At 43.4% G+C, this 22,234-nt stretch overlaps 1 protein-coding gene across 2 annotated transcripts in view; it reads left to right on the forward strand.

Moving 5' to 3' along the window:
• Nucleotides 1-446: 446 nt before the first annotated feature.
• Nucleotides 447-22,234, forward strand: part of GREB1 (growth regulating estrogen receptor binding 1) — a 101,794-nt gene continuing 80,006 nt past the window's right edge. The window contains exon 1 of one of the 2 annotated variants that reach the window (XM_078388168.1): nucleotides 447-512. The gene's annotated coding sequence lies outside the window, so the exon portion shown is untranslated. Of the gene's footprint in view, nucleotides 513-939; nucleotides 1,072-22,234 lie in introns of those variants that run through there. The other variant, XM_078388163.1, reaches the window with a different exon arrangement.

Consider the following 22,234-nt stretch of genomic DNA (forward strand, 5'->3'; position numbering starts at 1 on the left):
GGGCGGAGTGCGCGGGAAGAGAGTGGGGTGCTTTTCCTGTTTGTTTGATTTTAAAACATTGTTATTTAATTAATGTATTGTATATTTATTCCATAGAATAAATAATTGTGTTATAAATTTTTTTCTTATGTTGTAAGCCGCCTAGAGTGGTCATAATGACCAGATAGGCGGGGTATAAATAAATAAATAAATAAATAAATAAATAAATAAATAAATAAATAAATAAATACACTCCACGACCAAGCAGGTGGGGGGGGGGCGCCTTGAAACAAGAGCTAAAAAAGGCTGGGGGGGGGAGAGGATGTAAGTGCTGGAAAAGTGGCTCGTTCGGATTGCATGGGGGGGGGGGGATGCCGGGAGCCGCGATCCAAAAAAAGCGCGTTTTGCCGAGCTGGGGATGAGGGCGTGTGTCGTCGCCGCCCTTCTCCCGATGCTGGTGGCTTGCAATAAGGAAGGGTCGCTTTTGGGAGGCCGCGGAGGCGGAGGGGCTCCTCCTCGCCCGAGCCTTTCAGGTGCCCCACGTTTTTGGCTCTTTGGGGGGGGGTTGGGGGTGTGTTCCTCGGGGTTGCGCCTGAGGGGGCCCGCGCACTGACTGACCCGCCCCCCCTCTTTAAAACGCCACCTGGGGAAGCGAACCTTCTTCCCCCCCCCAGCCATGTTGGCCTCCGGCGCGCGCGCTCAAAAATACCGGGTGGGGTGGGGTGGGGTGGGCGAAGGAGAAAAGTCCGGCCGCACTTCGGGGGGGGGGGCGAACCCGTGCGCGCCCGTGTGTGTGTGTGTGTGTGTGTGTGTGTCAGTCAGGGCGGGCGCTGGGGCACCGGCTGGTAATCCAGACTAACGCCGCCTATCCTCCCTCTCCCCCCCCCCCCGCCGTCCCTTTCAGAGGCGTTTGGTGAGCTCGGGAAGGTCGCCGGGGACGCGCCCCCCCCTCTTTGGGGAGGGGGCAGGAGGGCGAGGACGGGCAGCATCCCTCTCGGGTCCCTCCTTAGAGCACGCGGCGAGCCGGAGAGCGCAGCGCAGCGCCTCGCTTCGTGAAAGGGCTCCTCGGCCGACGAAGAGAGAGCCGCCGAGGTAAGCCGCCTCCTCTTCCTTCTGGGTCTTCCCTGCCTGCCGGTGCAACTCGGGCGGAAGGGACGGAGGAGCCCCGGTCCCCGGAGAGGGATGGAGGCGCCCAGCCAGGTTCCCAGACGCTCCCCCGCCTCCGTCCGGCCGCAGAGTTTGTGCCCGCGGGGGAGAGAGCTAACAGGCGAGCTGCCGCTCCGTCCGAGGCTCCCCGAGCGCCGACTCCCCGCCACCTTTTGCGGCGGGTTCGCGGGCGTGGAGCGGGACGGCGGCCCTGCGCCTTGCGCTACAACTCCCAGGCGGGGGGGTTAGGGGATCCTGGGAGTTGTAGTCCAAGGCGCAGGATCGCTTTCGGGCTCTGGAAAGGGGGCGGCTGCTGCTGAATCCTATCCCCCCAAATAAAGGGGGGGGGGGCGAGAAGAGAGAGCAACCCGGCGAAACCTCGCACGTTGACCTCCTCCGACCCTAGACCCAGGCAGGCGGGCGGGCGGGCGAGCGGGGGGGGCTGGCTGCAGGGAAAAGCCCTTGGGCTTCGCGGGTCCTTTGTTGCGGCGGGCCTGGGGGGTGGGAACGTGAGAACCGGCTTCGTGCCTGCTTTTAAGGGTGGCGGCGGCGGCAGCTGTTTCTTTCAAAATCCTTTTGTCCCGAAACCAACTTAGAAGAAAGCATGGGGAGGGAGGGAAAGGGATGGGGCGGGAGAGAGAGAGAGAGAGAGAAAGAGTGAGAGTGAGAGTGAGAGTGTGTGTGTGAGAGAGGTGGGGAGAGGTCATTCCGGGGGAATCGGGCCCAAGGGAAGCCCCTGGGGCAGCTCCGTGGAGCCAAGCTTGGCCGAACCTCGGTGGACCTGGGAGAGAAAGGGACGGGATGCTCTCCCTCATCCGACACTCTCCCCCCCCCCCGCCGGTGCCTACAAAGGAGAAGGCGAGTCAGAGCAACCGCGGTTAATGCCCCCCCCTCCAACAATTAGTGTCAGAATAGATGTGGGTCTGTTTCACGGTCAGCCCTTTCCAGTCATCTGTGAACTCTGGAAGAATTAGAGAAGACGTTTCATTCCTGGGTGCATCTCATTTTCATTTTCTTTTAAAACACTTTTGGTGGCTGTTCAGGGGAGCTGTGTTGTTCCGAGTGCCCTACCTCTTTAGGTCCTTCTCTCATTGCATGGAAAGGTTTGCATTCGTGTAGAACAAGTATTGTCTTACAACTAACTCAAACCATTTTTTTTAAACTCAGGGTTAAAAAAAAGTTGTGGTGGTTGTTTATCATTGCTCTCAGCTTTAGCTTTATCATCACTCCACAAGAAATACATTACATTCTCGGGATCCTAATTTATTCTCCTGTGTTCTCCTGTGTTAATTTATTGTATTATTTGAATAAGAAACAAGTCCGGGAATACTTTTAGATAACACTTTATGTAGCTTTCTGCTTCTCCTGTACTTTTAATGTTTCCAGTTGGATATAGAAAAAAGCTGTTCTGGTCATCCTCTTCCCCACTTCCTAACTGAAGGTCTTGTAATTATATTCTTATACTCAAATCATCTTCAAAGATGCTCTGTTAATACCAGATTTTTTTTTTAAAAAATCTTCAATATATTTCTTGCAAGTAAATAATACTGAACTCAAGGATGCTTTGTCTATAATGATTTCTAATCCTTGTAACACACCTTTGGTGAAGTGTGCTGGGATTATTTATTTATATAAACCCAGGTAGTCTACAGGCTAGTTTGTAGTGCATGGAATTGTATGAGTCTAGATGGGGGGGCAGAATCTTCTAACCTGTTTTCCTTTTGTTTCATTGTTCAACTCTTATTCATAAACCAGCATATAAATAGGAGGAAACAAAGAAAGATGTGAATATATGCAAATCAATTTGAGCAAATTTAAAAAGCTAATATGAAAACAGCAAAATTAAATAGGTCCAAATCATGCTACAGTTGTTGAATGCAAAATGAAGGGAAAATCTCCCTCTTGTAATTTTACATAACGCAGGTGCTATATCATAGAAAGTCTTAGGGTGCAGTTAGATGGTAGGAAAGGTGTGTGTCCAATATCACTGGATATTAAAGTGGCTCTTCCATCTGTCAGGGAATCATTCCAGCCTGGTCCCCAAAAATAGTAACTGTGCAGCTAGAACAAAAAGCTCCAGTTTTGGCATAGATTAGGATTGAACTGGAATGTATTTCCCCTTCCATCTTGTGACTGCTTGGAAAAAGATCATACCAGACTGCTCTGCAAGGGATCTCAAGCACAATCTGTTTTCCCTTGTGCACACCGTAAGCAGAGAGGCATCAAGCAAGGCTGCATTCAGAGATCCTAAGAACTTCCAAAATTATTCAGGGAATAAGGATAGGCCTACTGAAGGCTTTAAAACAGCAGTGGCTGCTGTGTGTGTTGCAGGGGATGGGTAGGTGTGGTTAAACCAGTGATTTTCCAGGTCTTGTTGGACTGTGGCTCTCATCTCTTCAAACCAGCCTGGCAAATGGTAAGGGATGATGGCCTATATGGCCATAGTTTCCACACAAATAGTAATTGTGCTATTGTCCTGTGGATATAGTCCAAAGACAGCTGCAATAAACATTCTGTGCTTCTACAAACTGCTCTCTTGAAGATTCTTTGTTTTGAAAAAGAAAAGTTTAATCTTCCTGACAGTCCACCAAAAAGTTCTTCTCTGCAATCCTCATAGACTAAATGGGAGAGTGGGCTTGTGCAGGATTAAAGTACCTGCTGGTGGATCGTGCCCTTTAGTTTGAATTAGCCATTCTTCCCCCCCCCCCTTTCCCCTTTGTGTGTCTCTGGCCTTTCTATCTTCTCATGAATAAGTACCATTTAGAAGGCATTATTTTCTAGAATTATCACTTTTAGTGGTGTGTATTCCCTGTTACTTGCTTGAGAGGGATGGTAGCCATTGTTTTCCTGTTAGTGGTTCATAAAACAAAGTGTGAAGCAATAAAATATTATGGAAAACACAATGAAATTTGCAATCAGAGCAAAATAAAACAAATCAGAAGTACAACCCTCACTGTATTTCCTTAATGCAACCCTGAGCCCACTGAATTCTGTGCTGCTCATTTATAGGTCAGGGTGTTTAAGACTGCTGTTAGAGGCCCTGACCTGTTTGCAACAAAACTTTAACAGCTTCAACAAAATCCCTTTGAAAAGCAAAACAATGAACGGTCTTGCAGCATCTTTATTGAAGTAGGACCCTTCATGGGAAAGAATCTGTTTCTTCAAGGCTTGGTAGCTCTTGTTGTTTGATTCTGATGTAGCTACTTTTCAAGAACTGACTCTTTGTAAGAGTGAAAAGTGTAAAATGCTGTCCAGTAAACACTGTGGGCAGGATAAACCTGAGTGAAGTAGTGGGACTATGACAAGCGAAGGGGTTAAGGAGGTGCCTTCATAGCCTGGGAGGAAAACGGGCAGCAGATCAGTGTGTATGCTGTATGTGCTTAATCCTCAGGTCTTAAGCGTGCATAACTGTGCGATGGGTTGTAGCTGTTGTTTTCAACAAACAGTTAATCTTTGTCAGCGCAAAGATGTGGAATGATTTTGTTCCAAAGGCTAGAAAACCACAGAGAGGTTCTCTAATTCACTCCTTTTCCTTTTGACCCGAGAGAGCATTCTTTCCACCACAGGATATAGGCTGGTCAGTGTTGTTTGTGCAGGGTTGACATTCAGTGAACAGTTCAAACAGTGGTGTCACATAATATGGAAATATCAGAAAGTAGGATGCTACATAGGAATGAAATATCCATATACCATGAAGTTGTGATGCCTACATTAAAGGGGATAGAAACCCATTGCTCTTGCTCATTGCAGATGCTAATTTTGTTGGCTCTGGACAAATTCATAGTAGCTCTTATATGAGAATTGAAGGTGGTTGGAGAAAAATTGATGGGAAGAAAGCAATCCCGGCTACCTGGGATTGAACCCCAGGTCATGAGCACAGTTTTGGCTGCAGGACAGCGGTTTAAGCACTGCGCCACGAGGCTTCATGGGGCAACTTGAGCCTGAATTTGAGCCTTAGGGTTGCAAATGGTCCTAAGAGGGCATCCCCCAAATGCTAGAGTGGAAATCTGAGAGTTGTCAGTACCTAAGAAAGGTTATGGTGACAGACATTTGGAGAGGGGAAAGCTGGAAAGCCAGGATTGGGGAACGGCCTGTGCCATGTGTTCTTTCAAAAACGTTGGGCTGGACTCACTCAAACCACAAGCTGAGGCAGGGCACACATCAGCCAGGTGCCACAGTACAACAGGGCCCACCCCTCCAAAATTCAAAAGTGATATGAAGAACTTAGGCAGAAGCCCATTTAATGGAGAGGCACTGCACTGAGGTGTATTGCCAAGTCACTTGACAGAGACATTACTGTACCTGCAAAATTTGATTGGGTCCTCATTCATGCAACACCGTTGCGCACTGTTTTGTGCCCGTGTCTCTCAGCAGGGATTAAGCAGCAAGAAGAGGCTGGGTAGGAAGGTGAGAGGTTGGGGTTGAGGTTGGGGAGAGAAGGGACGCTTGACCACAGCATCATATAGTAAGATGGTGTCCCCCTTAAGTCAGGAGCAGGCAGTGTCTGGCCCTTGAAGACTAGAACGTGGTTCTCTCAAGACCGAATCCAGTGTGCTCTAGCCAGTACCCTACACTGGGTGTCAACAGACAGCAAACTCGTTATAAACTGTAAACTGTGGGATGTGGGCTAGACAATTAAGCCTGCCAAGAAGAGCAGCCACAGAATGAGTTAGAGGGGCGGTGTGGGGGGGAGAGAACCACCAAAATGAGAGTTAGCACCAAGCAACCAGGAACACTTGTTTTTAAAATGTCTCTGCCCCTTTACCCCTCATAATTTCTGTTCATTAAATTAAAACTCCCACAAGAAATTTGTTTAAAAGGTGTGTGTGTGTGTGGGGGGGGACCCTCCTGGCAAGTGAAGGATCCACAACCATCTTTTAAATAGAAAACAAAACAAGACTCCTTGGACAGCGCAGTTTATAAATCAAACCACAAATTATATGAAATAGGCCGTTCTTAAGCCACAGCAGGAGGTGCAAACCCACATAAATGGTAAACTTCTGGGATAAACATCCTTTTAAAAAAAGTCAGAATATATGGTTTTCTTTTTTTAAAAATTGCTTGAAGGTGTTTTTTTTTTTTTTAAAGCTATGTGCACTTTGGTAAAAATTCAAAACATCTTTTGCTTTATAAGTTAGAATCTTGGTACTTGTAACAGAAAGCTCTTAATGCTAAGCATATTAAAGCCATCTGGGTTTTACAGATGTACTGAATCACAAAAGTCCCACAAAGGTGGAACTTTCCATGTCATTACTAATCCCCAGTCAGTTCTAGCTTTTTCATATCTTGAGCTAACTGTAAATTTGAGATTTTACCACATGAGGGGGGCATTTGATAAAATTATCGTGATGGAAGCGTGAACAAGAACCAGCATGTAGCAAAAATGGATTCCCTTTAATAAGGAAAACCAAATTAAAAACTGATGGGGAAAGTTGGGTAATTGGTTCGGAAACTGATTGTCTTGAGTGCAGGCAGAAGGCTTTTCATTTATACATGCTCAGTTCATTCCTGTGAGGAGCTGGAGGTGACATAAATGGAGTCCCATTTTAATCCCCCCAGGAATAATGTGAGGTAGGTTTGACTGAGCAACAAGAAGGGGCATACTAGCCTGTGTGATGTCCTATAAGGGTGGGTCTGACGCTTGAGGGAGCCATACTTTGAATCCACGCAGAGCTGTGATAATCTCTGGGTGTTGTGTGGGACAATTGTGCTGTTTTAGTCAGACCTCTCTCACAGGTTGGTTGCAAACATAAAGTGGGGAAGAGAAGAGCTCTTTGTGCACTCTCACTAGCATACCGGAGGTCAGGCAGAATGTAGATATAACCAATCCATAAATAAAAATAGTGCAAGGCATGGTCCCCAGCTGAAGTGAGAGGAATTTTCAACTCCGATCTCCTTGCTCCAAGTTCAAAATGCTATCTGATCTTTTACACCATGCTGGCTGTCAAAGTCAAGGTTCATTTGACCTTTGTTTCCTTTTGTCTCGCTGAGACAGGCAAGGCAATGCTCCTGCTTGCCTACCTTTCCTCCAAAGACAACTCTGCACACACACACACACACACACACACACACACACCCCGACCCCCTTGGCTGTAGTTTTTACAACTTGAAGCAGTGAACTGTCCCAGATTGGAAACCACATTGCTGGACCAAATACTGTACCCTGAACTCCTGTAGATCAGCAACCAAGCTGGCTTTTCTCCTCCATTGACAGTTTTTCGTTTTATGATTCGCAAAAGTATGGGAGTCACAATACGCAGATTTGATTCCTGCCTGTGGAAAATACTTTATTCTTGCAGATTAAAAGAAGCCCTACATAATAAAAGTATGGAAGAAATGGAAGAAAACATGTGGCACTAAGGAATGGGGGCTTGATGGATATCTGTTGACTAGAAGAGAGGAAAAAATAAGTGAACATGACAGCAAGAAAGAAATCCTGCATAAATTACAAACTCCACAGGAGGGAGGCAAGTTTTCCACTAATTGTTTGTAATATGTGGAAAATGGATTGTCTCTTTCATAGGAAGAAAGAAAGAAAGATTCTTGAATCCAGTTGGTACATTAAAAAAGGATGAGGTTGTGGGAAAAGCAAAGAAATCCTTTGCTGAGCAGCTAACTTTGGAAAGAATTGTTGATTCTCGTCTTCCAACAAGATCTTTGTGTTAGGGAGCAGAGGTCAGGGCATAGGACCCTTTGGGATATCAAAAGGGGGCGAGAAGAATGGCTGGGATTTCCAGCAACCCGAGAGCTCTCTTTTGTTTTCATTGGTCAGCCACTGAGGATGATGCCTGTGGACATCAAAGCAATAGCTAAACAGTGTTATCTCACTCCATCTTTTTGCCCCCTGCCATGTGATTGGCCCCTTTCGGGGTGGGGTGGGGAGTGTTGCATGGAGGAGAGAAGCAAGAAAAGTAAGACAGGGTGTATAATTGTGCTGTAAATGTTTACAGAGAGAGGAGAAATAAAACAATTTCTGTGTTTGTGAAAATGTTAAGCCAGGAGGACCATATATGTTGAGTGCCATCCTTCTGGCATTACAGCTCTCCCTCCCATGAAAATTCTCCATGTTTGCTATTCTCCAGCTAAAGGTGGCAAATGAAGCAGAATGAATCACCCAACAATGCCCCTTTTCCTATTTAAACCTTGTAGTTCTTTTAAAAGTAACAAAGACTTAACACATTTATTTTAGCATGAACTCCTGTGGTCTGCATTCCACTTCACTGGATGTGCAAAGTGTTGTCTGTAATTTCTGATACACATAGAGATCCACAGGCTATGTTCACGTGGTTGGGAGTGGTATCTAAACAGCGAGATCACACGGGAATTAAATATGGAAAATCTTGATAGTGACACTCTTGCATTATTAACATGGGCTAATCACACTGTTCCTGATATCCTAAGCATCCTGACATTGGCCAAGCCAATTAAGACAGAACAGGGAGTGGTAGGAAAGGGTTAGCCCAGTGCAAACTTCCTAAAGAATGATTACGTACTTGGCTGTCTCTCCTATCGCCATCTCCCATGGAAGTTTCTTTTTCTCCCACAGGGTTTCACATATTGCTGTATCAAAGTTATGTATCTTTAGTCTTTTGCCATTGGTGGTCTGCAGAAGGGCACCATTGTCTGAAAATGAGATACTGTACTTCACACCGGAAGATAAACAAGGGATCGAACTCCTGTTGTTGCGGATAATGTTATTCGGTGCTATTATTTATTTATTTATTTATTTATTTATTTATTTATTTATTTATTTATTTATTTATTTATTTATTTATTTATTTATTTATTTATTTATTTATTTATTTATTTATTTATTTATTTATTTATTTATTTATACCCTGCCTATCTAGTCAATTGACTACTCTGGGCGGCTTCCAATAATAGTGTTTGCCAAAAGTGATATGGGGTAGACATTAGGCCTGGAGAAGGGCCTGGCCTCTGTGGTTGAATCCTTGTCTAGGCTGTTGTTTCTAGGGAGCCATTGAGCTATGTTGGGGGCATGCCTGTGAGCCAGCGCAGGCCTACCGTCCATGGCCCAGTGCCAAAGAAGAGCCATTTTCCCCCCATAGATACAAGACCCATGCAGGTGTTTCAGAGACCCTGATCGTATGTGTCTCACACCTGCACTGAATCACTTGAGGACCATTCTAGAGTGGAGCCATTTTGGCTGCCCTCATCCCGGTGTGTGGGTGCATAGCCTTGCCTCAACACCTTCCCTCAGTTCCATTCTGTCTTCCTGCGAGAGGGAAGCGCATAGTGGCCACAATGGACTGTAGTTCACTGATAATAATGACAGTGTGTCTGATGTTGCCCTAAGCGTATCTCCTCTTTTCCATTTTGCTTCTATTTCTATGTTGTGTGATGAGAATGCATAGGATACATCAGCCATTCTGACAATGCAGCAACGTTTAGATATTCTTTTCATTCTTCTGCCATAATGAAGGCATCGGATTGCATTACCCAGCACTCACACAGTCCAATCCTCTGCATGTTTACTCAGAAGAAAACTCTTAGGAATTCAGCACTTTATTCCCAAGTATGTATGTATAGGAAGGAGTGCTGTGGCTTGATTTTGCTGTTGGCAATGATGAGTTCATGTCTCTTGTTTCTCCTTGTTTGTGATGGATTTGAAATATTCTGCTCAGAACATTTTGTTCTGCCTGCCTAAGGTGTGTGGGGAAAAAGCTGTTTGCCCAGTTCATAATTAATAGGTGCTTTCTTATGAGTGATAAACCAGAGAACCCCCAAACATTTACTCAGTCTTAAGACTACATTCAGCAATAGTAGACACATGAGGGGAGGGGGGAGAATGTGGTTTCCTTTTAGCACATGCTCTGTGATCACTCAGTCAGAACTGTATTTTCTTTTTGCGTTGAGCACTGGGACTCTGTGGCCTGTACTTGTTTCTAAGGGACAGTATGAGTTGCTGAGCCTGCGTGGTGTCTGAGGCAACACGGTGTGCAGTACATGCTGTCTCTCTAGAGCACTGTTTCATTCTTTCCTCTGCTTACGTAATTTTTGCTTTTCTTCTGAAAGCTTTCCACCCTGTTCTTGACAGGCTGCTCTTCCCTGATATTTCTCTTACATTTCTAAAGCGTGCCTTGAGCAGGGAACTCAAAGCTGTTGTAACGTACCTGCTGCTTAATTAATTAACAAAGATCTTGGTCATGATGCCGGGTAGCAAGAAGAAAAAGGAGCCAGAAACTCAGAGCGGGTGATCGCAGGCACTCACCTTCCAAGCAGATACGTTGTATGAACGTAGACGCCTTAGTAGACTGATCACATGAATGGTAACAAATTCATTGATTGCATTTGTGCATGAATTCTAGCAATAGTTTCAATGGGAAAAAAGCACTGTTTCTTTGCTTCTGCATTAACAATGGTTTATTATTTTAAAAATGAACCTCTTGGTCTCCATCTAGTTAGTTGACTGAACCACTTGCTGGATGGTTTATTAATATATATAGTCATGTGAAAAAGAAAGTACACCCCTTGGGCTTTATTTTTGTTAAAATAAATCATGAGACAGTGTAATATGTCATGTGTTGTGGTTCATCTGAGGTTCTGTTTACCTAATTTTTAGATCTGCTAAGGACCAGATTATTTTTTTATTACGTCTTGATAGTATGTAAAACCACAGAATTCAAATAGGGTTACTTTCTCTTTCACATGACTGTATATGCCAATTGCACTGGTTGGATGGGTCTCCTTGAACTGGATTCCAGCTAAGACCTGTAACCATGGGCTCATGTTCCTCAGAGTCAGTCACAATGTGTGTGGTGGGACTTGCTGCTGAGTAACAATGTCTAAGGATGTGGGGTGGAAGTTTCATCTCAGTGTTAAACTGCTTAAGAGAGAAACTGCGCATAAATGAAACCTGATATGTTGCTGCCTGCAAGTTCACAATCAAATCACAATCTTCACTACATAGCATTGACCATGCAGGCTGAGGGATGGGGTGGGCCAGTGGCACATGCCAGCCCCCTGGCATTGCCCAACAAAGAAAGTGAGTGGCATGGATCTAGGAAAATTGGCATGTTGTCCTTCCCTTTTCAGTTCTGATGTGGGACACACCCTCCACAAAAGCTCAGTTCAAATGAAACTTAGTCTCCAAAGTGCCACAAGATGCTTTATTATTTTTGCTGTAACAAACCGAACATCCTCTGGAACTCCATCCCACTGGAGGCCAGGTTGGCCCCATCTTTACTGTCCTTCCACAAGCAGGCAAAGGAACTTTCTCTTCAGGCAAGCTTTCCCTGAGTGACTGTCTACCTGAGTGGGATTTTTTAATGGATTGCTGTACCTTGCTGTGTTTTGCTGTTGCTTGTGTGTGTGTGTGTTTTGTATTGTATTCATTGATCCTTTTAGTATAGTATACTCATTGTTATTAAATGCTATCTTTTAATTGTTGTAAGTTGTCTTGTGTGCTTTTTAAGGGGAAAGGTGGATTAAAAAGATTGCGAATAAATAAATAAAGAAATCCCCTTGGGGGATTAATCTCCTTGGGAGTATCTACATAAAGGGAATAACAGTGACAGAGTTTACAAGGGGATGGAGCAAAGGAAGACTTATATGGCCTGGGATATTTTGTATGTGTTCTATAAATGTACAGGCAAATCTTGTTAGGTTAAATGTTCGCTTCTAGCACAGGCAGGGTAAGGCAATGGCGAGGACAATCTAGATGTATGTAGCGACAGATTTGGGGTGTATCACTTTTTCTTGTGTATTGTAATGACTGCAGCCTTATTTTTTAGAGCAAACAAGGAATGCCGAAGGACTCCTGAAACCCTGCTTAACTCCCCGCATCCCCTCCCAGCTCTTATCTTTAACCAGTGCCATCCTTCTGATATCAGAAGGATCACACATGCCTCCCCCCACATCTAAGAGAAGCCACTCTTAAGTCCCATCTGCCAAAAAACAAAACTAAAACCTTTTTTTAAAAGCACCCTCTGGGAAAGAAAGAATTTTAAAAGGTTTCTTCCTTCTCTAGGGGCCATGGGGTCAATGATGCTGTATTTGGGTGCCTCCAGACCTGTGTTCATCTCCTGGGCTTTCCTCCAACATCAGAAGTGATTGGAGGTCAATCCTGCTTTTGAAAAAAGTCAGCCGGTGGCCCAGAAGAGGGTAAAGGGGCCTGGGAACTTGGCATAATTGCCCTTTGAAGTAATAAAAAAAAATTAAAATGGGGGGATCAAGGCAGAGGATGTAAATGCTGGGACAGGCATCCTGGCCTTTGCAAGTTGCCTATCCCACCCCCTAAAATCAAATCTATCAATGTATTGCTTGATATGTGGTGGAAGCAGTCTCAGGCTGTCTGCCCTTCTACAGCTTCTCACTCATCTTGACTCACACACTTTATTCATATGGTGGCAACAATACTAATTTATATAGCACTGCCCTAAAGAGTACTGAGATTATCTCTCTGAAATTAGGAGTTTATATAGGCTTTTTGCTATTGCTCAGGAGCATTTGGGGATAAGAATATTTTAAAAATAATTTTTAATATTTGCCTTGCATGTTGTAGGCCTTCTTCTTTTTTTGGTGAGCAAAACTTTTACGAAATAGGGAAGCAACCTCAGGCTAACCTCAAAAGCCACAACCAGCCTTTTTAAACCACCGCAGGTCAGGACGTCCTTTCCGCTAAAAGAGCAGCATGCCCTTCTCCTGGGCCATTTTTACAGAAACATATTTGTCTTGTGGATTTGTTGGCTTTCTGTACAGTTGGCTTTTCCAACTGTAAATCTATTCATTTTCCTGAGTCGGGGTGTGAAAGGAATTGCTGGGCCAGCTGGCCTTCATTTCTCTTACATTTCTGTCGTCTGCCGGGCAAGATGCTGCTGGTTTTGGCCCCAGCTGCTTGTACCCGAGCTGTTCAGAATATTGCCTTTCCCCCCCAGTATCCTGTTGTGGTCCAACCAAGAATGCCATGCATGTGCTAACTGAGGCCCACAAAGTCACACAAAAAGGGGAGGGTTTGTCAGTGGCCTTTCATGGTTTCAGGAAGATATTGTCCTTTGTGTTAGGCCTGCTTGCTTGCTTGCTTGGTATGCTATTGATCAGGGAAGAGGAAATGTGGCAAAATGGCTTTTCAGGTCAAGAAGGAATATGGATAAGCAGCAATGATGGTATAACAAAATCAGAAGTGTTGGCTTCTATTAAGACAAGATACAGGCTGAAATCCTGTTGGTTAGCATAGTATGTTGCACTACAATTGAAGACTCCATAAATTCATTTTATTCAAATAGATCTATTCTAGTTGCAACTTGATTTAATACACTAAATTGCAATTAGAGTAGATGCATTTAAATCAATAGAACTTATGGAAGAATTAGCTCACCAAATCCCCCGATTCATTGGGCTTCCCTCAGTGCAACTTACAGTACTAGTTCAACTGCTACCAATCTGTTTCCAGGCACAATCTAAAGTGCTGCTTTTAACCTATAAAGCTGTAAATGGCTTGGGCCCAAGCTATCTCAAGGACTGTGTCTCCCCATCATGGGCCTGCCTGGATGTTAAGATCACCAGGAGAGGCCTTTCAGTCCCACCACCTTCACAGGTGTGCTTGGCAGGCACACAAAAACTAAGGCCTTCTCTGTAGCTGCTCCCAGACTCTGGAATGCCCTCCCACAGAGGGCCAGCCTGGCCCCATCTTTGCTGTCCTTCCACAAATACTGTAGAGACCTTTGTCTTCAATCAGGCTTCCCCTTAGTGACTGGTTATCTGAGAGATGTTCTTAACTCAATGATCCATAGGGTCCCTTCCAGGTCTGCAGTTCTAACTTTTGAAGATAATGATAATGATGATGGACTGTTTGTTGTGCCTTAGTGCTTTAAATTTGTTTTGGGTGTGGATTTCGTTTTCTGTTTTAGTGTGGTATCTATTTGATGCTTTTAAATATTTGTATACTTTGCTGTTTTAAGCTTTTAAATATTGTTGTTTACTGATGTAGTCTGCCTTGCGCCCGTTTTAAAGAGAAAGGAAGGGTAAATATATTCCAACTAAATAAATAAATAATCAGTTACTACGCTGAGCAAAAAGATTTTGCCCACAGTTCCTTATGAATGAGTTTAAACTATTTTAGCTTACGATTTTAAAAGACCGAGGCTTGCAGCTATATGTCTGCAGCTACCCCTATCACTGATACAGTGAAAGCAGCGAGGGCTTGTCTTCCTTTGCTGTCCTTGTGAAGCTGAAGGCCCCTTCCACAAACATTAACCTTCCATTCCCCACTGAAGTGTTTACCTACACTTTGCTACAAGGAGGAAATGCTTTCCTTTGGCAGACGGGACATAGACTGGCGGCCTGTGATCCCAACTGGTGGGTGAGTGTTCCCTGCCCCACCACTTTGGAGGGAGGCCCCCTCCCTTCCTTAGGCTGGAGATGTTTCATCTGTGCTGAACTCTAAAAGCAGCTACAGGAGGCTATCCCTTTGAAGGAGAACAGAACAGAGGAAAAGCAAGGCTGTGCAGAACATTTTCCCTTTGTGCTGTTTGTCTCTGCTCCACCTCACTCCCATTCAAGATTTTCCCTCCCCCCCCCCCCCACCTTAGGTAAGAAATACACGGGGAGATTGTGATTGCATTTGCAGGACAGAATGGTATGATCCAGCCATACCATTTCTTATGGCTGGATCATAGGTGGCTCAAGACTGGGGCAAGGAGGTCCCCTTTGACTCAGGATTTTGGGGTGACATAGCATTTTTGTTCATTCCTATCGAACCTTGGAATTGGACCCTTGCTGAGGGATGCAGAATTCTCCGCTAGAGATCTCAAATGCTGTATTTTGGGGGAGGGCTCTTGAGCACTTTAGCAGTGTAGTCAAAGCAATTGAATTATTCATTGAATCCCCAAATTCTTTCTGTTTCCCTTTCCCTTTCTCACCTATTCAGAAGTCTAGGGCAATATGTGTAAATTATCCTTGTCTTCCTTTCACTCCTACTGCTTTTCAGGAATGCTGTATATCTCCGAATAACACTCAGACCTGACCGCAAAGGAAAGGGTTTGAATTGCATCAAAGGCGTCTTCTATTGTACTTATAGCCGAGTCTGCTTTGGAATCCAGTTAAGGCACTTTTTGTAAAAGTCAGTTTGCTATTGTTCATGCAGATACCGTACTCATGCATGATGTGGGAGTAAATATGAACTGCGATACAGAGAACAGGTTCTTAGAGGATTCTGTGTAGACAAATGTCTTGCACTCCTTATGCGCCATTCCTCTTCCATCTCAGCCTATAATATGGGTGACTTTTTTTGGGTGGTGGGAGGATATATGCTGCATCTTGGAGTGGACCAAGGTACCAGAATATTTAGCTGTTGTTAGTCAGTGGTATGTGATGGGATCCATGTTGCAGCAGAACTAGTGCGGCAGCCCCTTTGTCTCTTCCCTAAACACACTAGAGATAGGCGGGAAATGAACCACAAGCAAAAGGCCTGGATAAGCTGGGCTGGTTTGCGGTTCATTTCATGGCCCAGTTTGGGGACCCTGTTTTGCTTCAGCAAAACAGAATGCCAAACTTTCCCCCCTTTGGCGTTTCGTTTGCTTTGGCAAAAGAGGCTGCCCACCCACCCCCCCATTCCACTGCCCCCATCGCCTCCGCCTCCTTGGTCCTGCCATTGCTGCCACCTCCTCTGCCCTGTCTCCTCTTCCACTGGTGCCATCCGCAGAGGCAGCAGGCCCAACTGCCCTGACAGGATCCTGTCATTGCCTCTGTGCATGTCCCCGGGACAGCTGTGCCAGCTGTGGGAAACATTTTGTCTATTGCATGTACCCCTTTGTAAATGGATGTAAAATTGCTCACAAGGGAAGATGTATTGGGTGTGCTTATATCAGAATGTATGTCCCTGATAGCAGCAGGGCATTGATATGTATATCCCAACCCAACATAATGCATCCTTGCACACACCATACTGAATATACTGTACTTTCTTTTTTGGGAGAAAGGTAGCATAATTAAACAAACAAACAAAATGGAGAAATTCCCTTGCTTTCCCTTGTTTTTCACCCAGATGTAAATCATCATCACTATGTTAGAACTGTAGAGGCCAGCAGCTATCGAGACATAGTGGGGAATCAAACCTCCAACCTCTGCGTATGCAAACCTGTGTTGCTTTAACAAAGAAAGTGTCTTCCCTTCCCCAAGTAGAAAACCAGAGGACATGTAGATGTTTACAAAAGAGGAGAATGTCAGTTTTTTTTCATGAATGTTTCTGTACTTCTCAAATGGGAGCATCTGAAAAACTGACAAAAATTCTACATCTGAAAAACTGACAAAAATTCTACATGGCACTACACATATGTGCCCTTCTTTGTCACTGGAGATTGTCCAAGGAAAAATTGAGTTGTTGTATACTTAAGTGGTTGGCAGCTGCTTCTCTCCTCTTCCCATTCTGATCTAACGATACCCCAGTCTGCTAAAGCAAGATATTTGGCACAACTGAACAATAAACCAACCCTCCCTGTGCATCTGAACTATGCTGAATACTTTGTTTTTGCAGGAAGCTGCAGATTATAGACAAATAAATCATTGCATAAGATAAATGTAAAAAATACTTTGTTTGATATTTAACTACATGAGTTTTTAAACATTGTATATCCTGATCACAATTTTTTACATCCTGATCTGTGATATTTGGAAGTAATTCTTCTTGGCTTGCAGTAAATGCTCTAGGAGCTTAATATAGCAATATCTCGCTGCAGGGTATTGTCACACCAACAGCCAAGGAACAGCAGAAAAGGCATGCTAATACAAAGCGTCATAATTCATGACTCCTTATTTACAATTCAGAGACAGCTTACGCTGCCAATACAAGTTGTTTTGAAGGCATTATTTTCATACTGACACCTGACCTTTTTTTTGTAAAGGCTGTGATTTAGCATTGGGTTGTGTGCTGTCTCTATTTGTCCCATTTGCTTCCTCTGAAGGCTGATGAATATATCCAAACTTATTTCCTGCAGTTTATTGTACTTTTCTGCAACTTATGTGGAGAGGCAAAGAATTTCCCGTAAAAAGCCTCAGAAGCCCACTCTCTGATCATGGGAATATCTTTATCCAGTTGGATTTGTTTGCCAAAGTATGGTTGCAGCCATCCTAGGATGAAACAGGAAGGAAGGAGCAAACTTCCTCAGAAGTGTATCTCCTATATCCTGCAGCGCTTTTCCTGTGCTGGTGCTCAGTTGTGGAATGTACACAGACCTGGCTGTGGTTTGGTCTGTTTTCTGCAGAAATCATGTGTCTTGAAATATGTAAATATTTGCGGTTCCTGGTTTTCCCCTGAGGCATATATATCTGATACTTGGGTGTACGTTTCTTGTATTACAATGTTTATTTCTTTCTTCCCATCAAAATTTCCTGACTAACTTTTTCAAACTAGCTTTTGACTAACTCTGTGTGTGCGCGTGTGCGTTTGTGTATGCATATATGCATGTTATATATGCCAGAACAGATTCTCATGTGAACCTGTTTTGCTGCTACTGTACTTCCCTCAAGACTTTCATGAGGCTAACTTTCAGATGAGTATTTCAAAGACAATTAGAAATGTTCCAGGTTTTCCTATTTTGAAAATAGATAACAAAGCAGCCCCAACAGTTCAAGCTTATCTATTGCTGGATCTTTCATACATGTACTGTATGTCCTTTAATTTCCATGCATTGGAAAGGCAGAGTTTCAGGGGTCAATTGAAGAAATGTCCTACAGAGTCCAGAAACCAGATTGTTATTGTCTCTAAAACCTGGCTTAGCATACAGTGGGAACATATAAAAGTATTAAACCCTGGCGTATAAGTATATTACACAATGCCTATTGCATAATTCCTCCTAAAGATAGATACTTAAAATGTACATGTATTTTGTGTAAGTGTGTATATGCACTTTTTTTTTATAGTGGCCAGAAACCTCTTACTTGCTTCCTTTGTGTCAGACAAATGAGTTAAATCACTGTAGTAAATTGCTGTAGTTAAGAAGCTGAAGCTTGCATTTCTCATCATGCACCAGGCACATAACTTGTCGTACATGAAGTGCAAGCGTCAGGTTTTTTTTTTAACAAGGGGTGGTCAGCAGCAATGATTTATATTGTTTGACTTACGCTGACAGATGTGAGTAATAGGATTCTAGCCTTTGTCTTTCTCTATGAACATGAAGGGAAGTGTTTGAAAAACGTACTTAAATCCTTGTGTCTGAGGAAGCGGAGGTCTGAAGATGTTATTTTTCCTTCTGTTGTTTCTTTCTCTCCTCCCTTGCTCCACCGCAGAACCCAGTTTTGGCTCTTTTAAACTTGAAATGTCAGGGACTGAGCCCAAGAACGTCTATAAAACAAGCCCTCTAGAGACTGTACAGGTTTCTCTAGTCCATCCTAACGATGGGTCTGAAAACGCTGGAGGTATAGCAACCCTTATGTATTAGACAGTTTCCCAAAATAAAACTATACAGTACATGAGAAGAGTTCATGGCAATCTTGAAGGTCCTCCCAGGTCTGCCCCAGGCCCAGGTTTATGAGATCAGGCCAAGTTCTTGAAGTCGGTACAAAAACATCTGCAGGTCCAAAATGCAGCTGCCAGATTGATTTAGATGCAGGAATATATCCCTACAGGCCCTCCGAATCTATTATAACAGGTAGTTGGGGAATCCTCCAGAGCAAATTTGGCAGAGGGAGAGCCAATGAATGGGCCTGTAAGATCAAGGTGAGGGGAGGAACCAAAAAGCCTGTCATAAAAGCAGACTTCTGCTTTCCGGTGTTCATCCCTGATGATTTCAGATTACTTTGATATGAAACAGTGTTGCACCAAGAGAACAATGCTGTAAGAACATATTATCTTATCTTCTGGGACATTATTGTGGTGTTAGGTTTATATTTTTTAGGTTGGATGTTTGTTTAATGAAACAAGTTATTAAAAAATAATGTGTTTATGTGACATGGACAATGAATAAATATTGGGGTAGGGTAGCCACTGCCACAGTTCTGGCAACAATATTTTCTTGAGAGCTTGCATACCCATATGCTGTATGCCTGGCTCTGTACCATTTTGCGTGCTATTCCTCGTGTGTTTTAATACGAAAGCAAACTTATTTTTTCTTGGTGAAGACCCACCTCATTTGTAAAATAGTCTGATCTATAATGCATTTTATTGAAAAAGAAATGAGCAGGTATGCTTTGGCATGATTTATTGCTATCTGTTACATTTATAAATGCAACTGTTATAAATGACCTGGATGAATGAGTAGAGAGGATGCTCATCAGATCTGCAGGTAACACTTACAGTGGGGTCTCTACTTAAGAACTTAATCCGTATTGGAAGGTGGTTCTCAAGTTGAAAAGTTCTTATGTTGAATCTGCATTTCCCATAGGAATGCATTGAAAACCATTTAATCCGTATCTGCTCTTTTCCATCCATAGAAACTACAGTGGAATCTCTACTTAAGAACTTAATCCGTTTTGGAATGGTGTTCTTAAGTTGAAACGTTCTTAAGTTGAAGCAAAATTTCCCATAGGAATGGACTGAAAACCAATTAATCCGTTCTGGCTGTTTTTTTGTTATGTAGAGGTGCGTTCGTACATTGAAGCATTAGTTCCCATAGGAACTAATGCAAAGCTGGTTAATACTTACTCTACCACTAGGGGGAGAATTTTTTTTAACCTAAGATGACCTAAGGTTAAAAAAAAGAGCAGGAAAGGTTTTTTTCCTGTTCTTATCTTGGATTTCTGTTCTCAAGTAGAAGCAAAATTTAGCAAATGGAGCTGTTCTTAAGTTGGATTGTTCTTAAGTAGAGACGTTCTTAAGTAGAGACCCCACTGTAGTTGAAATGGATAGCCAGTATTTAAGAAGACAGAATCAGGGTGCAAGGTGACTGATAAGATTGTAGAACTGAGCCAAAACAGGCAGTGAATTTCAGTTGGTATAAATTCAAAATTCTATGTTTGGGAAGAAAAGTCAGAGGCACAAATATAGGATGGTTGACACCTCGCTTGTCAGTAGTTTAATTTAGGCATCTTAGTAGATGGCAAGCTAAACATGAGTAGATGGTGTGATGCAGCAGCAAAAAAGCTAATACAATTCTAGGCTGCCTCAGCAGAAAGGGTACTAACAATACCACTTGATTCTGCTATAGTCTGATTTCACCTGGAATACTGTGTATGGTAGTTATGGCACCATATTTTAAGAAGGACATTGAGGAGCTGGAAGATATACAGAGATGTATGACTGAGACGATAAAAGGTCTAGAAACCAAGATTTGTGAGAAATGATTGAGGGAGTTGGGTATGTTTGGCCTATATAGTGGAGACGCTATAGGGTATCAGTCTTCACATACCTGAGGACTGTTTTCTGAAGCTTCAGAGATTATGTTGGAATTCAAAGCATAAAAATTACAAGAAAGGATATTTTGACTAAACATTGGGAAGAATGTTTTAACAGCAAGAGCTGTCTGACAGGGAAATGGATTACCTTGGAAGCTGGTGGACTCACCTTCACTGGAAATGTTTAAAAGTTGGTTCGGATGGTTTTAGCTGCAGATTCCCTGCATTAGCATGGTTAGGACTTGATGGCCCTCTCGATCCTTTCCAGCTCTATCATTTTATACTTTTCTGACAGTAAATTTTACCAGGTGGGAGGGACTGAAAAAAATGGAATGTCAGTGGCTGTTCTATTTCTTAGTGGCTTTGGATGAGATTTTTCAGGGATTCCTGCCCCTTTTGAGCGAACTGAGTGTGTAAAATTTCAAAAGAATGCATAGAGTTTTTGTGAACGAGTAGTCTTTACAATTTGGTGGTGGTTTTAAAAAAAGAAAGAGAAAGAAAAGACATATCTCCCTACTTTTTTTTTAGCAGACAGTTATGAAAATGACACAAAAGATAGTAGTGGTTCTCTTAATGAAACTTGCAAAATTTCTGAAGGACAGGTGTAGTGATTTGAGAAAGAGGAAATTATTTGCTTCCATGTATCCTTCTCAGGGACTTGGGTGTAGATATTAACAGATGTGTCACCCTTTTTAGCTGTGTGATCCCTTCATAGAAGGAAACCTGTGGTTTACACAGCAAAAAGTTACAAATAAGATGAGCTTTCTAGTTATTCAGAGTGCTTCATTGGGCAAAAAGGTTGTAAAACTTGGGGTTGAAGCAAACAGCCCCAAAATGGGGCTAGATGCGATGCCCATGGCTTATACAAAAGCTGATCCTATTCAGATTGTTGCCTTGGATTGGGCCCATGGATCTCTGCAGGAGGCTCAGAGCAGAAAAACAAGAGAGCTGGTGTCAAAATAAGAGAATGGATTTAGGAGAAATAGCAAAATCAGAGAATGAATGTGGGCATTGTGCTAGGTAAAAAAAAAAAAGTCAATTACAGCCCAATTAATAGTTGCTGTGTTCAATACGATGTGTGATGTAGGGAAGAGTGACAGACTAAGGTTCAGGAGGTCTGTGTTCATTCAATTCCTCGTTCAACCATGGAAACACTCTGGAACTGGTAAAACTATTCCTTAAATATCTCTCAGAGTGTGACCACACTGGTGCGGGCTGGTGTCATCTCAATAGGGTTGCTTGAGGTGGGGGTGGGAGAGAGGAGTGATATACCATTTGGCATGATCCTTATGTCGAAATGGCATATCGACTATAAGCAATCTTCTGACTTTTCCACTGTCAAGTGTCAATTGAACACTAAGTGAGGGAACCTCCTATCTCCCTCTGCATCAAGAAAGGGGGTGCAAAAAGGAAAGAAAGGAAGACAAGCGGGAGGGGGGAATATACCCAGGTGAAAAGTCAGGTGGATTCCTCCCTCCCAACTGCTGTGTATGCCTCTTTCTCTCTCTCCCTGTCTGTACATGTGTGTGCCAAGAGAAGCGATGCCAAAAACAGGAAGAGGGTGAATGGCTCCACTAGCCTTCAAAGGAAAGTTCTGAAAAAAGGCATCATATTCTTTGAGACCTCACTAAACCATCCAATCAAAAGTGAAATTATTATTTTTGCCTGTGTTAGAGTATTGCTGATGCATTGAATCACTTAGATTAAATTAAATAATTTTTACGATGCCAGGAATTGACAGCGGAAGGAGGCTTGGCAGTTTTGACAGCTGCCGGGCTCAATTTTAGTCCGTTTCTGGAAACTGCATGTGCTGGGAATGAAT

The sequence above is a fragment of the Pogona vitticeps genome, chromosome 1 (assembly GCF_051106095.1).
Source record: "Pogona vitticeps strain Pit_001003342236 chromosome 1, PviZW2.1, whole genome shotgun sequence".
In the NCBI taxonomy this organism is placed as follows: domain Eukaryota; kingdom Metazoa; phylum Chordata; class Lepidosauria; order Squamata; family Agamidae; genus Pogona; species Pogona vitticeps.